General features: G+C 35.6%; 1 protein-coding gene and 1 pseudogene across 16 annotated transcripts in view; one reads left to right on the forward strand and one right to left on the reverse strand.

Annotated features, from left to right (window-relative positions):
- KIAA1328 (KIAA1328 ortholog) overlaps nucleotides 1–21,990 on the forward strand; it is a 381,988-nt gene that overhangs the window by 186,234 nt on the left and 173,764 nt on the right. The window lies entirely within an intron of this gene.
- On the reverse strand, nucleotides 4,120–5,855 carry LOC113631368 (60S ribosomal protein L4 pseudogene; annotated as a pseudogene).

A 21,990-nucleotide genomic window follows, 5' to 3' on the forward strand; every position in this document is an offset into this window, starting at 1 on the left:
AGCTACAGATAAAGGACTAAGTTTATATAGAATATGTAGTAGAACACAGCCTTATCTCTTGGCTGTGAAATGCAAATGTTGCCTTCCAAGTGGCATGTGGATCACTGTTCTCAGAGGAATGCCCTGATAGCATCCTCTCACATATCACCTACGACATAGCTGGTGTACATGCACACTCCTGTGTGTACGTACACCACCAGAATGGGTCTGAGTAGACTCACTGCAAACTTAAAGCTCCAGGGAGAAGTATTTTAGTTCGTGGACACAAGCCTGTTAAGTTCGGCCCTCTCTCACCCCCACAAAATAAAGTTCAAGTTAAAAAGTATCTTTAAATAAAAAATAAGCTATTTTATCTTAAAGTGTACGAGCAATGCGCTTAGAGTGAATTGCCTCAGAAACTAAATGGCCAGACTTCCTCTAACAGATTTTAATTATTTTTATAGTTTTTCCCAAATGAAGACTCACAATAGCCATTTTAAGTAAACTAGAGCAATTCTTTCATCTTCATTGCAAGCTTCAGACCCTAAACAAAGCATGAAGCTGGGCAGTGCACTGTTTAATTTTCAGATTGGATTTTTCATTATGTTTTATGATAACTTTTTATTTTTATCAAGTTGCATCTCAGCCTTCTGTTTAGACTCAAGAAGATTTATGGCAAATGATCTGGGTGTTTATTTGGACAAACATGCAATAAATCAGTCTACTGTTTCAATAAAATGTTATTAATAGAACACATTATTCTGTTCAGTATTATGTTATCTTTAAAATTAAGCAGAACATTAGTGGTAGTGAAACTAGTTTCAATCAATACATTCCTGTAATGAAACCTATTGTATAAGAAACTTCTTTTTAAGGAGGAAAAATGTCCTTAACACAACTACCAACTACCAACTTCTGACTCTAGAGATGGCATTTCACAGTTTCTAAAAATTATTTGGTAGGATTTCTTTGTGTTTGTTTTGGTGTTAAGATAGTTTCCTGAAAGTTACCTTGCAGCAGTTAGTGCGTAAATGTTCCTTAAACGCTTTTTTTTTTTAATTGAAGAATTTAGTTGGCACTTGACCTGGCAGAGACCCACCCAGGTGTGTGCTTCAGTGAAATTGAGGTCAGAGCTGCTGTTGACACTCAGGAGTATAAGAATTGCCAATTTCTCTTCTGATCGTATAGAATTTCTGGTTAAATTTATTAATGGAGTATAGATAGAGGATATAATTTTAATTTTTCAAAATTCATATAATAATGAGAATTTACTAGGAGTGAGCCCCGATTTAAATCCTCTATCACCTACTATACTCCCTATTAAAATTTTAGAATGACGGCTTTAAATTCAAAGGTGGTTAAAGTCTCAGGGTGGTACTGCAGTCTTAGGAGAACTTCACTGCACAGGGACTGGCGGGTTGTTTCTGTTGCTGTCTTCTGTTTAGATAGCAAAGTGCCTTGAGAAAAGGCTGCTATTTGATAATGCCGTGGGAAATTAAAGACCTTTGAATGTTAAATTGTGTATATTTTCCAGTGGAAAATCTCTTAAAACATACTTTATGCTTTTGCTTGGTACACAGTATTGTCATCACACGGCAGTTTAAGGAATCTGGAGACTGGTTGGAATTCCAAGTTTACTCCTTTACTTCTGTCGTTTTATATTTTTAATCTGAATGTAAGAAATAGAGATTATCTTACTGTGGTTTTATTCTCATTAAATTGTTAAGAAGTGGTTTTGGGAGATGAGAGTTATGTTAAGATGAAAAAATAATTATGAAAATCTAAGCCATCATACATATTCTACTGGCTTAGGATAAAGTTTCCATAGTCCATCAGGCAAATAATTTGATCATGTTGCTGTACGACTCTAACAGTAAACAAGCGAGTTCTAATACATTCTTTGAATACCACTGCTAACATTTAAGTGCAGATGGTTATCATATTTTTTCATACCAGTAGGAGACTACTTAAAATCTGCGTTGGAGTGAAGCATAAGGTAGCCAGCAGTACACTTGATTCTGGTTTTTATCTTTCTTAGTTCCACCTCAGAACTTTTAAATGCTACATTTCTGAAGGAAGGTTCGTTTTTGTGTTATGACTGTGAACACCTGTGAACCACTGGGCTTAATTTGTTTACAGCTGACAGTGATTGTGTGTGGAGACTGTGGCAGCAGTTGGCAAGGAGCAACTGACCATTTCGTTATCTCTGCATTGTCTTATTTTTCTTATTTCCCCAACATTTTAACATCATCTATGTTTTGTGAAGTTATTTGTAGGTTTGTTTTTTTCCTAGTAGTTATCTGGTTTGGTATTAAGGTAATTCTGGCTTCACTAAATGAATTGGAAATTGTTTCTTCCTTTTTCTGTTTTCTATCTTTGTGATATTATAATTTCTTTAATTGACATGGAGGTATTAAGATGTTCTCTTTTGTCTTCAGTCAGTTTTGGTAATTTCTGTCTTTTAAGGGATTTGTACATTTCATAAGTTGTCATATAAGTAGCATGAAGTTGTTCATAATGTTCCTTTTTCAACCTGATGATGTCTGTGGCATTGCATCTGTGTGCCCCTTTTTCATTTTGATGATTTGTATCTTTTTTTTCTTGATCAATCTTATTGATTTTTTAACAAAACAGCTTGTATTAGATTTTCCCTATTGTTTGTTTTCTATATCATTTATTTCTGGCCTTATGTTAATTTTTCCTTCTATTTATTTCAGTTTTAATTTGCATTTCTTTTTCTAACTTCCAAGATTGACATTTAGATCATTGGTTTGGGACTTTATTCTTTTCATTTAAAATTACAGATTTACACATTTAAACATTTAAAGTTATAAACATTTAATGTTATAAATTTCCCTCTGAGAACTCCTTTACCTGCATCCCACACTTTCTTATGTTGTGCTTTTTTTTTTTTCAAAATATTTTCTTTTATTTTTTCGGTACGTGGGCCTCTCACTGTTGTGGGCTCTCCCATTGCGGACCGCAGGCTCAGTGGCCATGGCTCACAGGCCCAGCCGCTCCGCGGCATGTGGGATCTTCCCGGACCGGGGCACGAACCTGTGTCCCCTGCATTGGCAGGCGGGCTCTCAACCACTGCGCCACCAGGGAAGCCCCGAAATATTTTCTAATTCCCTTTGTGTTTTCCTCTTTGAACGGTTTATAATCATTTATAAATTTTTCTTAATTTCAAATTTTTGCAGATTTCTCAGATAACTTTCTGACATTTATTTCTAATTTAATTCCTCTGTGTCAGAAAATGGAGTCTCCACAATTTCAATATGTTGAAATTATTGAGACTTGTTTTATATCCTGTGATATGACCTATCTTGCTGAATAGTTCATCCACATGTAAAAGTAACCTAATCTACAATTATTGGATGGAGTAGTCAATATATAGCAATAGGGTCAATGTTTTTATAGTATTTGTTCAGGTCTTCTATATACTTACTGATTTGGGGTCTGTTTTTTCTGTCATTAACTGAGAGCTTTGAAAGCTCCAAATATGATTATGGATTTATTTTTCTTTTTATTTCTATCTTTCCTTCACATATTTTGAATTTCAGTTATCAGATGCCTTTGCATTTAGGATTGTAATGTCTTCTTGGTGCATTAAGTTCTTTCATTTTGTAACATGCTTCTTTGTCCCTGATAATATTACTTGTTCTGAAATACCTTGTATGATATTAATATAGCCACTCCAGCTTTCTTATAATTAGAATTTGTAGAGTATATTCTTTTCCATCCTTCTAGTTTTCCCTATCTTTGTCTTTATAATTAAAGTAGGGTTCTCATAGTTGGATTTGGCATGTAGTTGGCTTTGGTTTATAATCCTGTCTGACGTCCCTGGCTTTTTATTGGAGTGTTAGTATCTTTTACACTTGATTAATTATCCAATATGGTTGGGTTTAAATCTACCATCTTGTAATTTATTTTCTGTTTTTCACCAATTTTTCAGTTTTTCTTTAGTTTTTCCTGCCTTTTTTTAAGTTAATTTTTATTGGAGTATAGTTGCTTTATAATGTTGTATTAGTTTCTTCTGTACACCAAAGTGAATCAGCTGTATATATACATATGTCCCCCCTTCTTTCCCATTTAGGTCACCACAGAGCACTGAGTTTCCTGTGCTATACAGTAGGTTCTCATTAGTTATCTATTTCATACATAGTAATGTATATATGTCAACAGTTTTAGCATTATCTCTACTTGGGGCTCATTTTTTTGTTTTTGTTTTCTTTTCTTTTTTGCCTCTTTGATCAGGTCTTTATTCAGAATTAACTGTCCGAAATGATCTGACCTTTATGGAATGCACAAATTAAAGTTTATGCAGCAGGCTTCTTTTCTTCTGTGGTGGGTTTCTTTTCTGTGGGCTTCTTTTCAGCTGGTGGTTTTTTGGTCACTGCAGCCTTTTTCCCCACAAAAGCCTTCTTCTTAACACCAGCAGCCTTCTTTCCTTTCTTCTCCGCCACAGGCTTCTTGCCTGGAACCCCTTCCTCATTCGATGTGGCTGCTAACGCTGCTGCTGCCTTATCCATCCAGAGTTTGTGATTCTTCTCCTAGAGAAGAATTATGTCCATCCAGTGCATGGTCTTTGCATATGGGTTTAGCTTCAGCGTGATTCTCAGGTTTTTCAGTGGATTCTTCTTCTGGACTCACAGATGAATCTGTGTGGTGTTCTGAGGGCTCTTTGGATCTCTGGGCTTTTCAAGATTCTGCAAAGGTCTGTTTTGAGTATCTTGCACATGGGAAGGTTGTAGTTGCTCTTGAAGGAGGCAGCTTCACGCCAAATGCCATACAGATCATCTTACTTGTGGAAAGTACTTTCAGTCCAAAGGCAGAAATGTCCCATGTGCTCATCAGGAGTAAGTTGCAAGATGTTCAGTTTGCTTACACTAAGCAGAGTAATTCCAGGGATGTTTCTGAAGGCCTTAGTGATACCGTTGTCCTCATTATAGATGATGCAGGGTTCCCTACCCTGGATATGACACAGTTTCTCATTTTGCCTTTGCCAGCTCTCATTTGCTGTGAGCCATAGACCTTTTTGAAATCATTCCATGCCTTAAGAAGGCCTGTTAGATTTCTTAAGAAGCAAAACAGCCTCCTTGTTCTTCTTGTAGCCTTCAGCTTTATCTTCAGCCACCAAAGGAAGTTCAGGAATTTCCTCAATACAATGACTTTTAGACATAACCAGTGCTGATAAGGCCGAGGCATCCAGGGCAGAGCAGATGGCATATCACTTCTGTGTTGTGTTCACTCTGCGGTGCCAATGTTGCCAGGTTCTGGTTGGCACAGACATGTGGCCCCCATGATACTTATTTCCAAAGGCACCCTGGCCAGAACAGTCAGTCCAACTGCCTCGAACCCTGGAAACTTGAGCCAGAGCCTAGCCAGCACCCAAAGACTCAGCACTGGTTTGATGACCTGCTAATTCACTGACAGCATAGGGCTATCTGCTGTGTTTGTGCAAGTTGGTGTGAACAGAGTTCACAATATCTGGTTGAGCAGGAGCCTTGAACACAGCAGGTAAAGTGACATTTATGCCAGATGACTCCTCCTTTTAAGAGAACACTGATACCAGTGGATGAGCACATGCCACGGCAGTGAGAGGAGAAGACTACGCTCCTCTCGACCTGGCGGCTCCCATGGGAAAAGCTTGGGCTCATTATCTTTGTTTTAGGTAAATTTTAAATATGAAAAGATACTGCTTATATTTCCATTTTCTGGAAGTCTTTATTCGTTTGTTTCCAAGTTTCCATTTAGTATTATTTTATTTATACCTGAAGATATATGTTTGTTTGTTTGTTTATGGCCATACAGATTATCTGGTAATAAATTCTTCTATCTTTTGTTTGTGTGAAAATATCTATTTCACTTTCAATTTTAAAGGAAATTTTTATACAGTTCTGGCTTAGCAGTGTGTTTTTGTTTTCTATTCACCACTTCTAAAATATTCTACAATTTCTTCTGGTTGGTATGTTTTTTTCTAATGAGATTTTAAAATAAGATTCATTCTTATTCTGTTTCTTTGTATGTCATGTGTTTTTTAATCTTCCTGCTCAAGAACTTTCTATCACTAGTTTTTAGCAAGTTGATAACGGTGCCCCTTGGTGTTCTTTGTGTTTTTCTGCTTGAGTTTCATTGAGCTTCTTGGGTCTGTGGGTTTATAGATTTTATTAAATTTAATATTTTAAATCATCATTTCTTCATATATTTTTTCTATCTTCACCTCTGCTGTCACTGCAATTACATGTATCACTTGTATCATTCCACAAGTTACTAAGGCTTTGTTCCCCAATCTTAATTTTTTTCTCTGTGTGTTTCAGTTTGGATAGTGTCTATTTCTGTGTCTTCAAGTTCCTTAAGCAACATCTAATCTCCTGAAACTTTTACTGCATGGAGTTAACATTTTAGATTTGTCACTTTTCATCTATTGACTATCATTTGGTTATTTTTTATATCTTATTATTATGTTCATGTTTTTCTTTAAATCTTTAATTATGTTGGGCTTATTTATAATAGATTTTTTAAAATCCTCATATGCTAATTTGTCATTTCTGGGTTTTTTCCTCTTGATTGACTAGTCAAATTTCATTGTATGTCTTGTAATTTTTTATTGGCTGTTCGTTAGTGTGTATGTTACATTAATGAGTATCTAGATTTTGTTGTCTTCCTTTGTAGAGTGTCCTAGCGGGCATTTAAGTTATTGGTAGATCTTGACTTCTCAGAAGCTTATGTTTAGGCTTTATTAGGACTAGTCTGTAGGCTAGATTTTTCTCTAACAACCATTTAGTTAGCTCTTTCTGGGTTCTCAATAGGACTGACTATCCTGGGATCAGCTATGACTTTCTCATTCTGACTGGTCAAAACTTGTACACCTCCCTGTTCCGTGTGACTTTTGGGAACTGTTTTACTTCCAACTCCCTGGTTGTTCTTTTCCCAGGCTATCGCAGTTTAGCTCTACACATGTGCAGTCTTGGCATTCAGCAAAAACTCAAACGGCCTATGTGCCGATTACTCAGCTATTTTTCTGAACAGCTCTCTCTTCTCTGGGACTCTGTTCTGTAACTTGTAGCCACCTCAGCCTCCCTGAACTCCGATCTCTGTCTCCGTAATTCACCAAGACTTTTGTGTTCTGCTTAGCACTACCCTCCCTCTAGCGTAGTCTGGGATGTTTGTCCAAACAGAAATGAAGGACCATTGTATGGCTTAGCTCATTTGTTTGCCTTCTTCCAGGGATCATATACCTTTACTAGCTGCTGTCCAATGTCTGAAAACAGTTGTTTTATATATTTTTTCTAGTTTGTAGTGGACAGGTAAGTGTATCCCCCTCTATAATACCCCAAAATGGAAATTTTCATTGAAACTATCTTTTAAATGTAGTTTTTAAATTTTAGCATACAAATTTAATGGTATTCTTAAGAAAACAAAGAGGCTTTATGGGAGGGAGAAAGTGTATTGTGAGCATAACAAATGCAGAGTAACAAAACCTTATAGGAGATATAGTATTGAATGCTTTTTGCTCTTTTAAAGAAGGTAAAAATATAACCTTATGGACCAGAAAAATACTTAAATGAGAAAATTTAAGGGAAGAGAAGATACATTGTTGTCAGATTTATTGTAACTTGTAATTAAAGCCCAAATTGATGTTTAATAGGAATCTTGTAAAGATTACTTATTTTGAGGGTCCAAAGTAATAAAAGAGAAATAGAGATTTAAATAAGAACTACAGAAATATAAATATCTGGCCTTCACGCTGGAAACCAAACTTCATGGTTTTGGCTCTAGATTCAGTTACTTTGGGCATGTCTTTGAGCTTTATTAACATCTCCTTATAGGAATCAGATTTAACTCTTAATAAAAATAAACTTTGGGGACTTCCCTGGTGGTGCAGTGGTTAAGAATCCGCCTGCCAATGCAGGACACTCGAATCCGTGTCCTGGTCTGGGAAGATCCCACATGCCGCAGAGCAACTAAGCCCATGCTCCACAACTACTGAGCCTGCGCTCTAGAGCCCGTGAGCCACAGCTACTGAGCCCATACACCACAGCTACTGAAGCCCATGCGCCTAGAGCCCATGCTCTGCAACAAGAGAAGCCAACGCAATGAGAAGCCCGCACACTGCAACCAAGAGTAGCCCCCGCTCTCCACAACTAGAGAAAGCCCGTGTGCAGCAGCAAAGACTCAACACAGCCAAAAATAAAATAAATTAAATAAATAAAGAAAGAATTCTCTTTAAAAAAATAAAATGAAATAAACTGTGACTTCACCCACTAAAAGGTGCTCTATCAGGTATATCCCATGTGCCTTCTGTATGATGCAGTACTTTGTGAAAATCTGTTAATACCCTGAAAGGATAGAGAAATGAAATGTAGTTACGGATAGGTTAATTATCCTCTGCATCCCAAAGGTTTATGTGTGCTCTTGTCATAAGTAGATTTGGTCTTAAAATAAAAGCAAATTCAGATAAGGTAGGAAGTAGAAAATTTAATCAACATTGTTGAACAAAAGAGCTGAATGAGGTTCATCTGCTACTGTGCAGAACTAAAAGATGCTGAAAAGTAATGGATATAAAATAAGAATACAGGGGAGAGCAAAAGGAGTGAAAAGAACTCCAAATATACTTTTCTTCTATTAGTTACATATAGAACACACAGAGACTTTTGAGAAAAAGATACTTTGTGGACAGAAGGTACCCACTTTAATGGGAAAGAATTATTTGTTCCAATATTCACAAAAAGAGGATAAATAATAAATGTTTAGGTATAAACCAGTCATAGAGGAGGAGACCAGAGCAGGAAAGGAAATTGTGTTTGGCCCATTGTATGAGGTAAGGGAATGAAAAATATCTGAACACTGACTTCCCACAGCCAGATGGAACACATTCATCAAGTCAGGAGGCATTTGGTAGCACAGTGGTTCTCAAAATGTGTCTCCTAGACCAGCAGCATCAGCATCACTTGGGAAATTTTCTAAAAATGCAGATCCTCAGGACCCAACTCATACCTACTGAATTAGAAACTCTGGCAGTGGGACCCAGAAATCTGCATTTTTAACAAGCCCTCCAGGTGATTCTTATGAACACTAAAGTTGGAGAATATTTGTGCTAGTGTAATAGAAATAAATGTCTTCTGTTAATCAAACTGCTGGTGAGTCCTATCACATGCAGCGTTTTATAAATACATCTTCCTGAATTATCTTCTTGGTACAGATAGGTTAGAAATATTTTCTGTCTGAAGAAATGATTAGTGTGCTTAATCACACAAGTACTAGAAAACAGGAAAAGTCTATAAGATGGAAACTGACAAGTCTCTTTGTCATCACTTCTATCCAATTCTTTATGTCCTTTTTCTGTGATTTTTCTGTGTAGATAGAAGGATTTAAACTAATTTTGGTTTGGAGTGAGGTAATCAAATATGCAATTTTTAACACAAAAATGAGTCCTTTGAGTTTAAAAGAGTTTTTAAAAACCTGTATGAACTGTACTAAAGTGTTATTTTTTCAATGTTGCTCTTCCTTTCCTCTCTCCTCTACTCTTCTCTGCTCCCCTCTGTTCCTCTCTACTTCTCCACGATGCCTCAGCTTTCTCCCCTCTGCCTTTCCCTCAAAGTATGCCTTCCAAGGAGAAGAGAGGTTCTGTGTCAGGTTTGGGTTTACGAATATTAGGAAGGTCTTACGTTAATGACTGTTTCTGTTTTCTTAATAGTGCCAAAAAAATTCTCACTCTGTTTTGTAAGCACTTGATTGCAGGTGTGTTTGGTGCTGCCTAGCAACTTTGGCTGCCCTGTGAAAGAAACCACACTTGGTCAGAGTGATTTCCAGAGAGCGTTGAAAGGCAACATTGTGACAGCTAAGGAAAATGCCTTTCTTGCGGACTGAAGTAGGCTGATTTAGCAGTCTTTCATAGCCAAGTTAACAAACATGTACAGTTGTTTATTTGTATTTCCAAGAAATATATTAAATATCTTATGGATTAGCAGCCACTTTATGCTGGACACCCATTGCACCAGCCTGAAAAATATTAACTGGGAGAGGAACTATAACTATGACTAATATTATACTAATGAGCAAGACTTCCAGGTTTGAATACTTCTTGGGAAGAAGCCGATTGTCCTGTCTTTCTCGCTAAGAGATTAATCAAAATCACGTTGACTGTGGTGTCATTTAAATTACTAGGTGTTTAGGACTCCGCTAATAAACCTGATAGACTGAGGATGCTGTCTGTGCCTACCCAAGTTGTGCCAGTCTTCCTAGGTGAGACTTATTGGTGGAAGCCCTTTACATACAGGTCATTTAGACGGATCGGCTGTGTTGAACAGATGATGGCATGCACAGATATTCCATACAATTTGACTTGTTTAGTTCTTGTTGAGACGTGTAGAAACATGAAGACTGTTGCGAGTAGGCCAGTCTGTGCTCACAGGTACCTGCTTTTTGTATTGGGTTGGCCAAAAAGTTCTTTCAGGTTTTCCTGTAAGATGTTATGGGAAACCCGAACAAACTTTTTTGCCAACCCAATATTTGGAATCATTGCCAAGAGTAATGGCCTGGTTTAAATGCCTGGGTTCACTCCCTTCCATCCTACATGAAAAGTGCTGTGAGAATTCAGGTTTGTGTTGTTGCTACCCATACCCCTTCCCTCCTCCACAGCAGCATTTTAGGACAGTTTTCTGTGAGCAGGGCTTCTCCTACTTTCTAGACTTAGTCTAAAGAACTAATTTAAGTTTTTATGCTCTTTAGACTGTTTCAAGCTTAAATAATCATCCTAATCATGATCTCAGCCAAAATATGTCCAAAAGTTATCAGTATACAGTATATCATAATGATTTTCAGGCCCTAAAGAAACTATATATTATAAATTGTGCAGTGATTAATTTTTGATTTGAGTATTCATCATCACTCCCTCTCAGCAGTGAAGTAAGCAACATCTGCCCCACTTGTATTTTTTGTTGTCATTATAGTTAACTTTACCTCTTTCCACCTGTTTTCTACAAATTGTATTGTTCTCTAATTATATATTGTCATTCAGTATTTAGGGCATTGTGTAATAAATCTCTCCCAAATCAAGTTACTTTCCAGCCAATAGGCTCTAAAGGCCCACCTGAAACAAGATGAAGTGTGGATCTCCTGTATTAATGACATGTTGTCTATCATAGCAGAAGGGACCTTGTAAAGAAATCTTGAGGCAAGTAAAAGAAGTGGAAAGGGTTCATTGAGCCTCTGTCATTCACCCGTTATTCTTCATCAAAAAGCCTGATTTTTATTGTCTTTATACTTCTTAAAAAATGACAAATGACCTTGTAGTTAGTTTGTTTACAATTTGTCTCTTTCCACTAAAATGTGGATTTTCATTACAGCAGGCTCATTATGTTTGATGGTTCCGTAGTACCTAGATCAGTATTTAGTACAAGGTATGCATTCAGTAAATGTTAGTGAATGAATGAATGTTGTCTTTTTATTATAAAATTCACCCATTTTAAAGGTGAATGATGCTGATAAATTTATAGAATATACAACCATCACACAATCCAGTTTTATGACATTCAACCAGCATTGGTCCATTAAGGACCATGCCTGCTGAAGGATCCCTCATGCCCTGTTGCAGTCATTCCTATTACTACCCTCAGCCCTAGGCAACCACTAGTCTGCTTTCTGTCTCTATGCATTTGCCTTTTCTGGACATTTCATATAAATAGGGTCATACAATAGAGAGCCATTTACATTTGGTTTCTTTCCCTTAGCATCATTTTTTGAGTTTCATCCATGTCGGAGCATGTATCAGTAGTTTGCTTCTTTTTATTGCTGAATACTTCTTTTTATTATTCCATTTTATAGATACACCACATTTGGTTTCACAGTTCACCAGTTAATAGAGATTTGGAATGTTTCCAGTTTTTGGCTATTATGAATAGTGTCATCGTGCACATTTGTGTTACAAGTGTTTATGTGGACATACGTTTTCATTTCTCTTGGATAGGTACCTAGGAGAGAAATTGCTGGGTAGTATGGTAATTTTATGCTTAATTTTTGAAGAAATTACTAAACTGTTTCCCAAATGGCCATATCATTTTACATTCTCACCAACAGTATATGTGAATTCCGGTTTCTCCAACTCCTCATTTTCTATATTTTTGATTATCACCATTATAGTAGATGTGAAGTACTTTCTCTCCTTGGTTTTAACAGGGTATTCACTTTATTTTTTAAAAATTAATTAATTAATTAATTTCATCTGTGTTGGGTCTTCATTGCTGCGTGCGGGCTTCCCCTAGTTACAACGAGCAGGGGCTACTCTTTGTTGTGGTGCGTGGGCTTCTCAATGCAGTGGCTTCTCTTGTTGCAGAGCACGGACTCTAGGCGCGCAGCCTTCAGTTGTTGTAGCTCACGGGCTCAAGAGCACAGGCTTAGTAGTTGTGGTGCACGGGCTTAGTGGCTCTGAGGCATGTGGGATCTTCCCAGACCAGGGCGCGAACCCATGTCCCCCTGCATTGGCAGGCGGATTCTTAATCACTGCGCCACCAGGGAAGTCCCAGGCTATTCACTTTAGCTTTCCTAATGTTTAATAATGATGAGCATCTTTTCATATGGTTATTATCCATTTGTATGTCTTCATTGGTTAAAGGCTACTATATCTTTTGCCCATTTATTTACCCATTTTTAAATTGAGTTATTTTTCTCATGGAAAAAAAATCCTTGTGTAACTGGAAGCACACAGTTCAAACCCTGTGTTGTTTAAGGGTAAAACTGATGTTTGTATATGGATCTTGTATTTTGTGACCTTGCTGAACTAACTATTCTAGTAGTTTTTCTGTTTTGTTTGTAGATTCCTCAGTATTTTCCACATAAAGGGTCATGACGTCTACAAATAAGTTTTCCTTTCTTTCCATAATGTCTTTTTTTTTTTTTTTTTGCCTTATTGCACTGACTAAAACTTTTAGTATAGTGTTGACTTGAAGAGATGACAGTGGACATGCATATTTTGTTTTTGATCTTTTTTCATTAAGTACTCTTAAATAAAACCTATAGCTATAGGTTTTTTTATAGATACTGTTTATCAAGTTAAGAAAGTTCTCTTCCTAGTTTGCTGAGAGTCTTTATTGTGAATGGTTGTTGAATTTTGTCAAACGTTTTTTCTGCTTCTGTTTAGATAATTGTGTGGTCTTGGTTTTTGTTTTTCATTCTATGAATACACTCTATTACTTGAGTTGATTTTTTTGATGTTAAGCCAACCTTACATTCCTGAAATAAATCTCACTTGATCATTGTGTATAAGTTCTTTTATCTTATGTGAGATTTGGTTTACTAATATTTTGTTGATGATATTTAGGTCTACATTCTTAGAGAGACTGATCCTTGTTTTTCTTAAGATATCTTTGGCTTGATATTATCGTAATACTAGCCTCATAGAATGTGTTGAGAAGTGTTTCCTCCTCTACTTCCTGAAAGTTTGTGAATGGGGGTTATTATTTCTTTATATATTTGAGAGAATTAATCAGTGAAGCCATCTGGGCCTGAACTTTCCTTTGTGGAAAGATTTTTTTTTTATTACTTGTTCAGTTTCCTTATTAGTTATGAGTTCTATTAGTTTTCTATTTATGTGTCACAAATTATAATAAATTTAGCACTTTAAAACAACATTCATTGATTATTTCACAGTTCTATAGGTCACAAGCCTGGTTGATCTTGATGGGGTTCTCTGCTGAGTGTCCCACAAGGCTGAAATGAAGGGGTCCCCTGGCCTGGGCTCTCCTGTGGACGCTCTGAAGAAGAATCCACTTCCTAACTCATTCAGGTTTTGGTATAATTCAGGTCCTTGCAGTGTAGGACTAAGGTCCCCTTTTCCTTGCTTACTGTCATCTGGGTGCCACTCTCAACTTTGACAGGCTGCCCACATTTCTAATCACCTGGCCCTGTTCATCTTCAAGCCAACAACAGCATGTTGATTTCTTCTTGTTTTTTCAAATCTCTTTGACTTCCCCTTCTTCTACCAGCTGAAGAAAACTTTCCTTTTAAAGCACTTCTATGATTAGATTAGACCCATCCAGATGATCTTTCTTTTACCATATAACATAACATAATCATAGTAGTAACACCTTTTGACTTCTTCTTAGATCCATGATTTATTTAGACATGCATTAATTTTTAAACATTTGAATTCCCAAATTATTTTCTGTTGTTGGTTTCTGATTTAAATTCATTATGTACAGGAAATATATTTCACATAATTTCAACCCTTTGAAATTTGTTAAGATTTGTTTTATGCTGTAGCAAAAAAAATTTTTCCCCAAAGAATGTTTCATATGATTTCTATTGTTGTTAGATAGAATGTTCTATAGATGTCAGGTCAGGTTGGTTGACTTATCGTTCTTTTATGTTTTTGCTGATTTTCTGTTTAGTTATTCCACCTTGTGTTGAAAATGGAGTATTGAAGTCTCCCATTTCTTATTATTAAATTGTTTATTTCTCCCTCAGTTTTTTTCAAGTTTTGATGCATGTGCCTTGAGAATTCAGCTGTTAGGTTCATATAATAGTTTATAATAGTTTATAATCACTTTTTTTCTTATAAATTGATCATTTTATCAATAGGAAATGTCCTTCATCGCTAGTAATATATTTTACTTAAAGATATTAGCATAGCTACTTTGGTTCTCTTATGTTACTATGTGCATGGTATATCTTTTTCCATCCTTTTACTTTCAGGCTATTTATGTGTGAATCTAAAGTGTGGCTATTATAGATAGCATACATTTGGATCTTGTTGTTTTATCTAGTTTGACAATCCCTGCCTTTTTCTTGGAAAGTTTAATCCATTTGCATTTAATGTAATTGTGATATGGTTGGATTTATATCCTGCATTTTGCTCCTTTTTTTCTTTATATCTCATGTGGTTTTGTTCCTCTGCTGCTTCTTCACTGCCTTCTTTTGTGTTAAATAAATGTTTTGTAGTGTAACATTTTAATTCCTTGGCTATTTTTTAAATCATTGCTCTTGTGATTACAATATGCATTTTAATTTACCATAATCTCCTTAAGATGAATTCTAACAGTATTCCAGTAAACTATAAGCTTGGCTCCAATATAACATTTCCTCCCTACTCTACTATGCTATTGTTGTCATACATATAATCTTTTCATGTTAAAAGCCCAGTAATACTGTTTTATAACTGTGATTTTTATGTAATTGTCTTATAAAGCAGTTAAGAATTCACACATATACAAATTCTTTTACATTTACCTACAAGATTATCTTTTCTGGTGTCCTCTATGTCTGTACAATGAAGTAACTGGTGTAAATTTCTCTTTAGCCTAAAGGATTTCATTTAACATTTCTTATAGAGCAGGTCTACCAGCAACTTTTCTCTAAGTCTTTTTGTTTTGCTTTGCTTTGTTTTTAAACATAGAAATATCTTTATTCTGCCTTCATTTTGAAGGATAGTTTAGATGGATATAAAATTCTTGGTTGACAGTTTACTTCTTTTAGGACTTTGTACTATCCCACTGCCTTTTTGTTCAACTGTTTTTGATGAGCTGTTAGTTGCTAATATTTTTTTTAGCAGTATCTTTCCATTTATTTGTGTCTTCCTTGATTTCTTTGCGCGCGCACGTGCGCGTGTGTGTGTAATGTGTTCTTGTTCCCTATATGTAATAAATCATTTCCCTTACTCCTTTGAAGATTTTCTTTTTGCTTAGCTTTAAACAGCTTGACCATAACTTGTCTAAATGTGGATCTTTTATGTTTATCCTTCTTGGAATTTGTTGAGCTTCCTGGATCTGTGGATTAATATTTTTCATCAAAATAAAAATATTTTGACTGTCATTTTTTTTTCAAATATTTTTCTCCCCCATTTCTCTTTTCTCTCTTTCTGGGACTTCCATTTCATGTATGTAGGTATTCTTGGTTACCCACAGGTTTCTGAGACTAATTATTCTTCATCCCTTTTTTTCTTTTTCTGCTCTTCAGATTAAATAATCTCTGTTGACCTACTTTTAAGTTTACTGTTCTTTCTTCTGCTATTTCACATCTGCTGAGGAGCCCCTCTACTAAATTTTTCATTTTACTCATTATACTTTTCAATTCCAGTATTTCCATTTGGTTCTTTCATATATATTTTTTCCCTCTATCTCTTTGCTGAGATTCTCCATTTGTTGTCAATATCGTGCTTTCCTTTAATTCTTTAAATGTGTTTTTCTTTAGGTCTTTCAACATATTTATAATAGCTCTTTTGAAACCTTTGTAAGTCTAATATTTGGGCCCCTTCAGAGACAGCTGACTTTCTTTTTCTTAACATGGGTAACCCTTTCCTATTCCTTTGAAATTCTTGTAATTTTTTTCATTGAAAACTGGACATTTTATGTAATATATTGTAGCAACTCTGGCTTCTTATTGAAGGTTATTTTTGTTGCTGTCCTTTTCTTTGTTTGTTTGTTTTGTGACTTGCCTGTGTTAATTCTGTAGAATATATTTCCCTTCAATGTGTGTCCACTATGTCTGTGCTCAACCTTTTCCTGTTTTCTTTTTAAATCTAGCTTCATAGGGGACAGTGCTGAGTCAACATAACTTAATTAGCAAATAGTTAATGATTGTTGATAGGCTGTGCTCAAATACCTTGAGTCAATATGGCTTCCACCCTTTGCCAATGAATGTTTGTGAGTTGGGGAATGCTTTCACTGTCTGCCATGCCTTTTCATGTTGCTATTTTCTAAGCTAGTAGTAATGTAAAAAACTTTAAAATTAAGCTACCAATGGCAGGCAAAATGGCACCTTTGTTGGTTCCATATGCTTGATTGTATAAGGTGAATCCCTCAAAATAGGAAGCAAGTACCGTATTTGAAGACATCTCAAACAAAATGGGTAGTAGTTTTGACCTTTAACTTCATAATTCATGCACTATAACATTTCACGCATTTTGCTTTCTAACTTTATTTAAAACTCTGTTTAGCATTCACTTTTTTGAGGAAAGGAGGAATTCTCAGACATATCATTATTCAGTTGCAAAGTATCCCTTTTCAATTTCTTTAAAATAAATAGCAGTAGTCCCTGGATTTATGAGCTTTGTGAGACAGATAAAGTGGTAGTTGAAAGCATTAAGCCAGCCATAACTAGCATGAAAAGGAGCCACTTCTACAGGTTTGGGTGATTCACATTGAAGGTCATTGTATATTGATACTGCTTTCTCTTTGTGAAAAAGGTTGTTCTTGGTTATTTTGCTGTTTGGCCTTCAATCTAAATGTTCACCAGTCTTTCCATTGTTTTTTTTCTTTAGGCCATGTTCTTAGTGACTTTGTAGCACTTGAAGTTATATCAGCCATAGACTTTTTTGCAGATTGTCTCTGATGGTCCTCAATGTGGATTCCTTTATGCTCGTTGCTCAGGGAATGGCACATTCCCATGTTTCTTTCCAAATACTTTATTATATCAAGCTTCTCCTCAATACTTGAAACTTGGCTTTTGCATGTACTGCTTGATGTTTCTGAACCAGGATGCTTAGACATTTAGGAGATTGTTTTCTTATATTGAAAAAAGTTCACAATGTAAAAGGATAGCAAAGCACAACCTTGTAGTGTTACATTCCTGAGGAACTGAGATAACTGATGGTTGTTTCAGGTGTGTGGGTGTGTGCATTGTGTAAATTCCTACATGGACCAGTTCAGCTGGGTGCAGTTTTCTGTGTTCACATAGTGTGTTTCATAAAAAGAACTGTTCAGGAGCAAACATGAAGTTTGCATTATTTTCAGATTATTCCCTAATATATAAATCATGTTGGAACAAATCCATCTTTTCAAAGTAGTGTTCTAATAGACTCACTGTGTTCTAGATGATTTGGGTCAGGGCTTCCTAAATTATCTGTGGTGAAGAACCAGGTTTGATTATTTTTGTCCATCTCCATGGACTAAAACTTTTTAAAAATTTATTAAAAATTAAATACTATAAAATGAAATGTGACATTTTTATTAAAAGTTTCAATAGGCAGATTATATTTTAGTAAACATAATCTGAATAGACACAACATAGGAAAAAATGATAAAAAGCTTCATTGAAAGTATGCATACAGGTGATTAATACAGAGAATGACTATTACATAACTTTTTCTTGTTTGCAGTCATAACTAAAAAAAAAAAAAAATGTATGTGTGAAATCACAATTCCCCCAGAATAAGTGCCTGTACACACTTTGAATGAGCGCCTGCTATATCAGTAGTACTATGTATGTTAACATTGAAAGTTTTTAATGTGATACACAAGCTTGCTCCTTCATTTATAACCTGTGCAGTCTTGTTTGGAGAGGTGATATGATACTCACAGGTGATAACATATATATTTAAACTCTTTCTGTTTTGTTTTATTAACACTCACATAGAGAAATATCACAATAGTATATTGCTAGGAATGGAAAAGATTTTAAAGCAGTTTCAATAGGCTTTGATTATTCATTCTAAACTTTTAACTTTTTGTCCAAAATGAAGGAAGTGGTGGTATGTTTTCAAAATTTGTCTCTAGCCTTTTATCACTAACCAGTTTCAACAATTCTTTAAAATTATAGTTAAATTTAAAATTCTTTCAGTGAAAGAAATGGATTTTCTATGCATGGATCTTATTTTGATGGAAAATAAAATTTGAAACATCTAATTTGAGAGGAGTTCAATGATAATTTTTCACAGATGTTCAGTATCAAGATCATCATAAATAGGGAATTCCCTGGTGGTCCAGGGGTTAGGACTCTGCGCTTTCACTGCTGGGGCCTAGGTTTGATTCCTGGTCAGGGAACTAAAATCCCACATGGCACACAGTGGGGCCAAAAAAAAAAAATCATCACAAATAAATTTTATTGAAATTATGGAATATGACATAAAAATACATAATGACGCTGCTCTTCCAAAGTACTGCCATTCATTTTTGCTTTTCAATCTGATCTGCCATTGAAGACAATGTTGGATTTCAACCTAGCAAAGAAGTATTAAAAATCAGTAAAAAAATAACAATATCAGTCAGATAAGGCAGGTTGGCTCTCCGGTTCCTATCTTATAAAAATTGTGACCAAATTAGTTTCTTACATTGCAGAAACACTTAAGATTTGTTCCAAATTCCCAACAAAACTTTTCCCTTCTATAGCCATCATGCCTCAGCATGTAATTTGTTAGTGGTTGGCTTCTGTATTAGAAATAAATAGAATAAACTCAAATTTTATGCATTTGCCTTTATAAAATCCACATTTTTAACATGTTGCTAAGCCCACTATTTAATTCACCTGATTTTTTAAATAGTAAAACATTCTAGATGAAGGAATTAATATGTTTATTTATAATTTGATTCATGGTCCATAATATTTTCCTATTGCTGCTGTGCTGTCAAACGACATTTATGGATAATGTAAGCCTTCATAGTTTTATACTGTTCAAAATTGGTTATGTTTGTTGGCAATGAGGCCAAAAAATGCTATTCTTTCTTCATATCATTATGATGTTTAAAATGCATGTGTACTAGAAAAACTGCCATGTTAGTGGAATATTTGCATTCTTCAGCTTCCAATGACAAACACTTTGCTAGTTTTATTATATGGAGTTGTTTTTGAATTACTAGCTAGTTCCTGCATAGCCACATCAAGCTATAGTGTCATGAGAAAAGAGTACTTGAGCTACTCTCTTTTCTACAAATTTACCCAACATCACACATACACCTTTGATACAGTCTTGCACTAATGTTTCAACAATTGTACACAGTCTTTGTGTTCTTAGCAAACCAAATTGCTACTTTATAAGCCTACAAAATAGTAATGATTATATGTGAATATTGTACACTGCTTCTGTTGGATCAGTACTCTTTATTTCAAAATCCCTTATTTCTTTATGTATGTATGTAAATGCTTCTTAAGTTTTGATAATTTCATTGCTTCTTTAGCCAGAATATATCGGTGGGTAACACACTGTAGTTTTAGCACTTTACTGTCATTTATGGCCACAAAACTGAACTCAGTATACGAGGGATCACACTTCTAAGTAAAACTAGTATGAAGTAAAGCTAGTATGACCCCTTGGCCTTTATTTCTTTAGAATCACTTCCATCATCATCATTTGGTTTATAGTAATAAACTACTTCTGTATTCAGAAAAGGGATGTCTTGGCGGGGGGAGGGATAAATTAGGAGTATAGGTTTAACAGCTACATTCCACTGTATATAAAATAAACAACAAGGATTTTTTGTATCACACAGGGAACTATATTCATCATCTTGTAATAACTTATAATGGAAAAGAATCTGAAAAAGAATACATATGTGACCATACTTTGCTATATACCTGAAACTAACACAATATTGTAAATCAACTATACTTCAATTTTTTTTTAAAAAAAAAGGGATGTCTTTTCTTGACCAAAAAGTCCAGTGAAGCTTGTTTCACTACATATAAAATAAAATTGTAAATAAATAAAATATTACTTCCCTAATTTAGCTAATAATATAAAATCACAATTTAGAAACAGGATTGATTAAGAATTAAAACAGTGTTGTGACTTTCCTGGTGGCGCAGTGGTTAAGAATCCGCCTGCCAGTGCAGGGGACACAGGTTCGATCCCTGGTCCAGGAAGATCCCACATGCCGCAGAGCAACTAAGCCTGTGTGCCACAACTATTGAGCCTGCACTCTAGAGCCTGCGAGCCACAACTACTGAGCCCGCGTGCCACAAATCCTGAAGCTCACGTGCTCTAGGGCCTGTGCTCCGCAACAAGAGAAGCCACCGCAATGAGGAGCACACACACTGCAAGGAAGAGTAGCCCCCGCTCTCCACAACTAGAGAAAGCCCCACGCAGCAATGAAAACCCAACACACCCAAAAATAAATAAATGAAATAAATTTATTTAAAAAAAGGATTAGGGCTTCCCTGGTGGCGCAGTGGTTGAGAGTCCGCCTGCCGATGCAGGGGACACGGGTTCGTGTCCCGGTCTGGGAAGATCCCACATGCTGCGGAGCGGCTGGGCCAGTGAGCCATGGCCTCTGAGCCTGTGCGTCTGGAGCCTGTGCTCCGCAACAGGAGAAGCCACAACAGTGAGAGGCCCGCGTACTCCAAAAAAAAAAAGAAAAAAAAGGATTAAAACAGTATTACTACAGTAACTCAGTTATTATAGGTAAAAATCATGTAATTAAAAAATTTTCTCAGATTTTAATACAATTTTGGGGTAAAAATGACAAACTATTCTTGAAATATCACACATTATACCACGGTTTTAGTACAAAACTAGTCTGCAGCTCATGACTCAGTCATGATTTCAAAATCACCTGGAATAGTCTGTGTCCGATTTAACTGCCCGAGCCCACCAATAACCCATGTGTGGATTTTTTAAAATATTGGTATGTCCTATGTAATGTAACATATGTATGCTAAAAGTTATTTGTTGTTTATCTAAATTTCAGATTTAACTGGGAGTCCTGTATTTTTATTTGCTAAATCTGGAAACCATATTTTGCCTACTATATAGTTGCATAGATTATCTCATGTTTTCTTCAGAATTTTAGTTTTTGTTTTTATATTTAGGTCTATAATTCCTTTTGAGTTATTTTTTAAATTTATTTTTTATTGAAGTATAGTTGATTTACAATATTGTACCAATCTCTGCTGTACAGCAAAGTGACTCAATTATATACATATGGACATTCTTTTTTTTATATTCTCCTTTTGAGTTAATTTTGTGTATGGAGTGATGTAAGGATTGAAGTTTTATTTTTTCCTTATGGCTGTGCAGTTGTCCAGGATCATTTGTTGAATACGCTATCTTTTCCCCCATTGAGTTACCTTCCTACCTGTGACAGACACACACTAAGGTGACCACTAATGTGTCATGTCCTTGTACAATTCCTTCCTTTTGAATGGGAGTGGAACTTGTAACTTGCATCTAGCCAACAGAAGGTGACAAAGGTAGAGGAATTTTGCAGATGGAATTAAGGTCCCAAATTTGTTGCTTTTGAGTTAATCAAAAAGGAGAACCTAGGTAACCTGATTTAATCAAGCAGAAGCCCTTAAAAGAGA

The sequence above is a fragment of the Aethalodelphis obliquidens genome, unplaced genomic scaffold (assembly GCF_003676395.1).
Source record: "Aethalodelphis obliquidens isolate GAN/ISIS:26980383/991018 unplaced genomic scaffold, ASM367639v1 scaffold32, whole genome shotgun sequence".
Classification (NCBI taxonomy): Eukaryota; Metazoa; Chordata; class Mammalia; order Artiodactyla; family Delphinidae; genus Aethalodelphis; species Aethalodelphis obliquidens.